Raw genomic sequence first — 8,634 nt, 5'->3', positions numbered from 1 at the left:
ATATTGTATCTGTCCATGACACTGGAAGTTGCAAGCTTATTTCACCAAGGCTAAAATGCAAATAGCTTATTTTAAACTGACTATCTGGATTAGCCTGCATTTCCCTTAGGACATTTACTATCCACATAGTTAGATCATGGTTTAGGACAAGTGTGAGACTGAGGATGCTAACACCTTATGACATCACTAGTGGCTGTGTGTACTAGTTCTTCCAATAATTATGAACAACCTATACCTTTTTCTTAAAAAGGACTGTTATTGAAAAAGAATTGTGCACCTATTGCCGGAAGCCATTGGGCACAGATACTAAGATGATTCTGAAAGCCCTACAGATTTGCTGTCATGCAACTTGCTTCAAGGTAAGAATGCAGTTTCACTGATTGTCCTAAAATAGGCAGATGTGCAAATAGTTGGGATTGTGTCCTATTAGCACACAGTTTCACCCCTAAACATTAGTAAGTTTGTATTAACTAAATATTGTATGGCCTGCAGCAAAATGCAGAATCCAAGTCAGCATATTTTGGATGCTGTGCACTAGGGGATAATGCAGAAAATTCTACCTTGGAAGTACCATTCTGAGCTTGGAATTTCTACAATGGTTCAACCTTAAAAGTCTAAAACATCCAGAATGGGCCATTTCAAGGTTGAAATACTCTGTGATGAAACATTTTGCACACCCCTGCTAGTGTAAAAGATCTTTGATCGCCTGCATGTGAGCTTTCTGAAAGAATCTGATTAGCCAGTGTGGGATCTAGAATGCTGGAAATTTGGTATTCAGGCAAAAATACCTTTCCTAGGATGCAGGTAGTCCTTGACTTAGCAATTGGGACTGGAAAATCCGTTGCTAAGCAATGCAGTCATAAAGCAACAGCAACCCCAAATCCCACAGTTGTTAGGCAAGGCAACTTCCCACAACCACATCAGTAGGGAAGCCAGCAGGAAGTTGCAGATCCTAGGCTAGCCTTCGTGACTGCCCTAGCAAGTGGCTGCTGCCAGGTGGGGGAAGGTGCGAGGGAGATGCAGTGAGGGTTGGGTGCATGGGGCAAGGGGGACACGGCGAGGGTTGGGGAGGGTGCACAAGTGGCCAGTGTGGTGCAAGCACAGAGGGGCTGGGAGAGGGTCCCACAGATGGGGGAGACTTAGCCCAGCAAGTTGCAACCTTCCCTGCCACTTTCTCCATTGACTTTCTGGGGAAGCCAGCAGAGAATGTCACAAATGGCAATCATGATCGTGGGGCACTGCAACCAGTCGTGAGTGTGAGCTGGTTGCCAAGTTCCCAGATCACAATCACTTGACCGCAGGGGTGCCAGGATGGCTGGAATTCTGAGGACTGATCGTAACCAGCATTCATTCAGTGCTGTTGTAACTTTGGTCACTGAGCAAATGGTCATAAGTCGAGGACTACCTGTACTGCTTTCTATTCCCCCTCCCTTTTCTTCCCACTGAAAATAAATCAGCATTTTGTGTCCCAAAGACAATATTCTGTGCTCACTAAAGCAAGCTTAGTCCACATGAGGATGTTGGAGTTTTTCAGATCCCTGAGAATTTTTTTCTAATGTTGGTTTTTGTACATCTATTGACAATCAGATTTTCCTAAAGAGATTAATATTTTGCATGTGAATGGTGGTATTTTGATTCTATAAGAATCCAGGTGAAAACTCTGACATGGCCATAAAGAAGGGATTAGAAGAATTTGTTTCAGTTTTCAACTGATTATATCTGCATTGTTTATTATGGTTTATCTGAGTAAACCATAATTTAAAATGGGATTGTTTGGGCAAATCATGTTTAAAACACATTTTGTTCATGTTTGGACATACTAGTTCCAACTCATTATAAACTTGCTAAATCAGGTTTGGGGAGCTCATCCAGAAGAAGAAAAGATGGGTCTGAATTGAATGCAGTTAGGGTACTCTGAACTCATGCTTCTGTTCATGGGAGCACATAGAAATTCAGTAACAAGGTATGTGTTTGCTGAAGGTCCTTTGCTGAAGGTCCTTTTGGTGTATCCAGTTAAATAATCAAGGAGTAAGAGATACTAAACATCTTGAGATTTTGGAGCACCACTGCTTGCTGCATTGACACTAAACTGAATGAATGTTAAGCTTTGATATAAAGCATTTCCTTATCATTGATCTTTAGCATAATAGAATGTAGGGTAATTGTGAAGTTAGGTTGCCAAAAGGGAAGATTAAACTGTTAGTTCAGTAGATTAGCCCAATAATAAAGCACTTTCATACAGAAAACAAATAAGCATAGACACTGAATTTCTCTGAAATCTTTTAATTCACCCTAAAATTCCAGTGAGATAGAGATGTTAGGCAAGCTACAGTCAGGTATTAAAAATGACTTGACAGGTATGTTGTTCTTTGGCTTGCTTTTACAAGTAAAGTTTTCTGTTTAATTCCATGTCTTCAAGTGTGAAGTCTGCAAAGCAACTTTAGAAAACCTGAAGGCAGGAGATAGTATTTGGATTTACAAGAACACAGTGCACTGTTCACCATGTTATTCTAAGGTTAAAGGTAAGTTCTATCCAAGGCACATTCCATTAGGTAAGAATTCAGGAAATACTTGTTCATTCTGAATTTTTGTACAAATATATCCAATTCACAGTTTCCTAAACATATATGTACACTGGAATATTCTTGATTGATTATGTGCCATGAGTTCATTGTCAGCTCTTAGCAACCACATCAATAGGTTTTTTCCATGACAATATGTCCCTTTCAGGACTTCTTATGGTGCACCCATTGCCACCGTAACTGAGCCCAGCCACCTTGCTGCTGGTCTTTTCCAAGGCCTTCATGACTGCCCTAGCAAGTGCTAGTCTGCAGCATATTTCTCAACTGCTTGTTCCTTTACTGTTGATGGTTGATCCTAAAAGGCAGAAGCTAGCCGCCACTTTGATATCTTCATTGTCACTTCTCAGGCTGGTGATTTTACCTCTTGTCTATATATATTTAATTTTAGTCCATTTTTTTCCCTGTGCTCCCTGACTTTTATTACTAGAGATTGCAGATCCTTTGCATTTTCAGCTATCAGGGTAGTGGCATCAGCATAGCACAGGTTATTGATCCTTGTTCCTGCAATTTTAAAAGCACACCCTAAAAACGGTATTTTTAAATAAAATATAAATATAAAATCCAAGATGGAGATATTAAAAGTTCTTAATTTAAATTCATGTAATTCATGAGGGCGCTGATCACCCCCAGGGTTGATTACCCCTCCTCCCACCCCAAGCGAGATGGCAGAGCCAGGTCTTCACCCCTTTCTGGAAGGCTGGGAGAGTGGGGGCCTGCCTCATCTCTGGGGGAAGAGTATTCCACGGCAGGGGCCACAGCAGAAAAGGCCCGCTTCCTGGGCCCCGCCAATCAACAGTCTCTTATCGGTAGGGTCTGTAACATGCCCTCTTTGCCTGACCAGGTGGGACGGGTCAATGTAATGGGGGAGAGGTGGTCCCTTAAGTAACCTGGACCCATGCCATGTAGGGCTTTAAAGGTGATGACCAACACCTTAAATTGGACCCAGAAGCCAACTGGCACCAAATGCAGCTCCCACAGCAAAGGTGTTACATGTGCTGTCCTTGGGGCTCCTAAAACTGCTCGTGCGGCCACATTCTTAACCAGCTGTAGCTTCCAGATACTCTTCAAGGGTAGCCGCGTGTAGAGTGTATTGCAGTAGTCTATATGGGAGATGACTAGGGCATGAGTGACTGACCAGAGGGCTTCTGATCCAGGAAGGGGCATAACAACACAAAGTTGAGCAAAGGCCTTCCTGGCCACGACTGCCACCTGCTCTTCAAGATGTTGTAATATTGCTGCTTGTCTCTTCTAACACTTCTCTGAAACTCTTTGTTAAGTTCCTGAGTTTTTTGTTTTTTCTTGGCTTTGGCTTCTCTTCTCTTTGTGGCAATTTTTGCGGTTTATTCCAATATCCTTTTTGTTTTCTTTCCTTTTCTTCGTTTTTGGCAGTCTCTCTTCATATTCATCCTTAATGACTTCTTTAAGTTCATTGAATAATTCCTCTAAGTCTCTGTCAATGAGGTTCAGGACTTCAAAGCAATTCCTGATCTTCACCTTGATGGGTGAATGGTGGGTATATGTTCAAGATCATATTATGGAAACTGACTGGCTTTCTTTTTCTTCTTTAGCTTAACTTGGAACTTGCACATGAGCAGTTGGTGGTCTGTCCCACAGGCAGTACCTGGCCATGCCTTTGAATGTCTTTGATGCTGTAATTGAGGTCCTCCACCTCCTTGTAGCAATAATATAAATTTGTTTTCTATATACTCCATCTGGTGATGTCCATGTATAGGGTGTCGTTGTTTGAAGACTGTGTTAGCTATGAAGTGGCAGAAATTGACATGGATCTCCTACTTCATTTTAGTTTCCTAAGCCATACAATCCAACTACAATTTCCTCTTCATTGTTTCCAACTTGGTCATTCAAGTCTCCAATTATAAGCAGTCCATCTTGCTTGCACGTTTTGTCGATTTCAAATTGAATTTGATCATAAAACTCATAACCTACTCTTTTTCTGCATTGGTGGTTTCAACATAAACTTGAATGGTCATCCTGTTAAAGGGTTATCAATGAAGTCTTACAGATTCCTCAGCTCTTCCTAGTAGCATATTGAGTGCCATCCTACCTCATCTGGCACTATATCATCAATCAGTTTATATTTTCTATCCATGTGGTTCTTTTAGGGAAAAAATACAAGAGTGATTTACCTTGCCTTCTCTCGTGCAGTATACATTTATGCCTTTGCCATTGTCACTAAAGTGATCTTCCACCTCCAGCATCTTTCTCTATTGCTGTTGCTCTATCTCTGGGATGACCTTCACATCTACACTCCCAATATTCTTCACTCATCCCTCCCAGGAACAGTGCCTTCCCGTTTGCAAAGATGCAGCAGCACAGCAGGACTTGTGGGTGGGGAGGGGAATGTCCTTACACAATAATCTTCATTTTTCAAAATGTAACGTGGTTCATAATTGAAAAAATGCAATAACGTGCTTATCAAAACTATGTGGAGAAATGAATATATTCAAAAAAAATAGCTGAAAAAATTATACTAGGAAAAGGGCAGTCACAAAACGTGAGTATTAGGAGAAATGCCATGGAACTTTCTGTGAGCTTGCAGACTTTGCGAATGTCAGATGAATTTGACAGAAGAAACAGACTAAAATAAATTTCCCACTGATGAAATGGTTCACACTGGGGAGCAAAGAATTTGTGAGTCCTAAGTCTGAAAGACTACAACACATTATATGTGTGATTATATGAATACAAAACTGGATAGGTATTTGATATCCAGAGTAGACTTAGAACTAAATGGACATTTTCCTCCCAATTTCGGTTTTAAATTTATTTTATAATTTATGTAATATAATTTACATGTAGTCCTTGACTTACGGCCATTCATTCACAGTTATGAACACACTGAAAAAAGTGACTTAGACCAGTGCCCAAACTTATGGCCGTTGCATTGCCCCCATGGTCACATGATCAAAATTCAGGCACTTGGCAGCACTCCTGCACTTATGACCACAGAGGCGCTTCAACTCCCCCCACCCTCTATCTCCCCTCCCCATCTCTGCCCTTTTGGCTGCCCTGCACCCTGCCTTGTGGGGCAGCAAGCAGCCCCAGAACTGCGTGGCTCTGGGGCTGCAAGAAGCCCCCGAGCCACAGCACAGCACGAAGCTGCAGCCACCCCAGCTCAGCCGCAGAAAGCCACCCCAGGAAGCTGCAGCTGCCCCAGTCCTCATTCCTTCTCTCCAGTTCCCCACACTGACCGTCTTTTTTGCCCAGCTGCCACGGCTGAAGCAGAAGCGCCTCACTGCCTCTGTTGTCTCCTTTTCGGACCCAGCTTCTCTGGCAGACATTTCTTCCATGTGGCTCCCTTTGGAATGCTTCATGCTGTGCTGTGGCTGAGAGGCTGCTTGCTGCCCTGCAAGGCAGGGTGCAGGGCGGCCAAAAGGGAGTTGGAGGCAGTCCCTTACCTTACTGAAGCTCGGGGCTGGGAGGGACCAAGCCTGGAACGGTTTGGATTTGGGGTGGGCACTCAGCTAATGACTGCAACAGGGAATCGCTGGGATTGCAATTGCTAAGCGATGTAGTCATGTGACATCTCACTTTACGACTGCATCATTTAGTGACAGATTCTGGTTCCAATTGTGGTCGTAAGTCGAGGACTACCTGTAACACTTTTCAAACTCCAGTTCATTCTTTGGAAATACCAAAATACCACTGATTGACAGACAATGAAATAAAGGATGCATCCCACCCAAATCAGTCAGAGATTTTTTTTTCTCCCAGACTGAAATAAAATTAAACAATACAAAAGCAAAACATGAATGAAATAGATTTTGGTTTAGAGTTCATTTGAATTAATTTAAATGTATATGTAACAAATCCAGATCAAAAAAGAAACAGCTCCTTCCCTCCCTCCCTCTCTGTATAAATAAAAAGTTTTGTAGCTCCCCATTTTTTTGTCAGAGTACCAGAAAATACTAAGAGTTATTTGGAGGTTCTGGGAGGAACCTCCCAGATTACCATAAATCCTTGAGTAAAGAATGGTATACCTCTTCTACTTGAGATAGTTGCTCCTTTCTACTAAGTCTGCAGTTTCAGGAGAGGCACTATGGAGTGGGGAGGGAGAAGGAAACACATGCCCCTCAGCCAGCCAGATTAATCCTGGTGATTAGTGGGGTGACAAATGTTGCAGTCATATGCTAACTTTATGGTTATCAGCATTTACTGAATTACTTCTGAGATAATGGAAATTCAAATGGTTTAGAATTCTTGATTTTGTGGGGTTTTAGCTGAGGGGATGTTATTTTTCACATTAGTGTTTCTAAGAGTTTTTATTTCTTTCCTTTGCAGCCACATGGACTTACTAATCATTAATGAACTCTGATCAAGCATGTGCTCAGATATTCTAGCTATCTTTATTTATATCTGAAAGTTGTATGTTCTTTTAGAATAAGATATTTCAAAAATATTATCCACATTAAGCATTTGAGCATAAAATATGATAGACCATTTCTAAATGAAAGATGACATTCTGAAATGTACCTAGAAGATGTTTTCATTGTTAGCAAGATAAATGTCTAAGATTGTAGCCTCTGGGACTATTATAGATGCAAAGGGTTGTACTGTAAATACAGCATATGAAGTTATCTCTGCTGCCTTCACTTAACTTGTATTCTGTTTTGTGTTCATGCGCCGACAATTCATGTATGGGTGGAAATCCCTTCTTCCTTCAGCTACAGGAGTTCTCTCTCTAGAGAGAGATTTAGTCTCATTGGAATCACGGTTGTTGCAACTTTCTTTGGATGGGGACTGGCACTTTTAAGAGGAACCAAATCATCACTAAAGCTGCCTGAAAGCAAGTGAGATGAAATCCAGCAGTGAACGTGCTTTTACACACCATTGTTTTCCTATGATAAAGATCCCTAGATGTTGAGCCTCCTTCACTTCAGATCGATTCATATTGTGGCTCTGTGAAAGAGAACAGTACTTGCAGGAAAATCCATCTTCTGTCTGCTCACTTTTACACTTTTTGTTCAATCTTTTTCATAAACTGTCCCTATATAAAAGTTAAATCAAAATAGCAGTGACATCTACAGTGGGAAACCAAGGGGCCAAAATGGCAGGTGCAGCTTGGATCGAAGCTCCAAGTTGTATATTTGTGTGATGTTGGAGCATGTTCAAAGGGGCAGGGCTTTGGTCCACAGTTCTGTCTAGCTTTTTGGCCCCCTCGGTCCTTTCATCAAAGGTGGTTGTGTGAAGTATGCATTTTAGTTCTGTTGTGCTAATTGGAAGAGGCCAAGCCAGGTTTGAGCACACTATAGGCCAGCACAAGATACGTTAGCATCTGATGCAGTCATTTAAAGGTACAGATATGGGAAGTTGAGAAGTTAGGCACATCTTCAATGACCTGCAGCTGAACATCAGCTCTTAATGATTTGAAAGTACTTATCTTTTTGTATCAATAATAAATATTCAGGAAATTCAGAAGCAGTCTAAACTATTAATGTAATTTAAGGCATATATTATAGCATGTAATTTTACAGAATCATGTAATACACAGTCTGCATATTCTAATATGAATAACACATATTATGGATGGATACTCTTCTTTTCTCTTTTGAAACTATGTAAACAGAAGTGTAGAGAATTTATCTTGAAATGGAAAATATTTTAAAATTAGAAATGTGAAATAAAATTAGTGGTTGCATTCATTTGTTATGATCTGAAATTTATTGTAACAGGAACGAGCCTTGGGAGCAGATCAGACTCACATGGTTCCTGCCTATCTTCTCTTTCAGCATGGACACAAGTAATAGTTTAAAAACTTTCAGTTCTATTTTTTGTCACCTCAGCTTGTAGTTTTAGATGAACTATTGTGATTTATTTGAAGTTTCACTGAGCCATAGATTATATATACACATACACACTCTACACAAAATAAACCCAATAAATCATGATTTAAGAAGTCATGTTTTATGTTAATGGACTATATCCATTAACATAACAATTGTACTACAAGTGTATAGCAAGTTATATTTGCTTATGGATAATAAAATTGGTGACATTTTAGTAGAGGAAGATGGAGATGTTATTTTGTCTC

General features: G+C 40.7%; 1 long non-coding RNA gene across 1 annotated transcript; it reads left to right on the top strand.

The window, feature by feature from the left end:
* LOC134498233 (uncharacterized) lies at nucleotides 1–7,180 on the top strand. Its single transcript, XR_010068011.1, has 3 exons — nucleotides 1–359; nucleotides 2,420–2,522; nucleotides 6,885–7,180. It is a non-coding gene; the product is annotated as an uncharacterized LOC134498233 (long non-coding RNA).
* Nucleotides 7,181–8,634: the final 1,454 nt, after the last annotated feature.

Source organism: Candoia aspera, chromosome 5, assembly GCF_035149785.1.
Source record: "Candoia aspera isolate rCanAsp1 chromosome 5, rCanAsp1.hap2, whole genome shotgun sequence".
NCBI classification, from domain to species: domain Eukaryota; kingdom Metazoa; phylum Chordata; class Lepidosauria; order Squamata; family Boidae; genus Candoia; species Candoia aspera.
The sequence above is the reverse complement of the archived record's forward strand: the minus strand, read 5'-3'. Positions and strand labels throughout refer to the sequence as shown.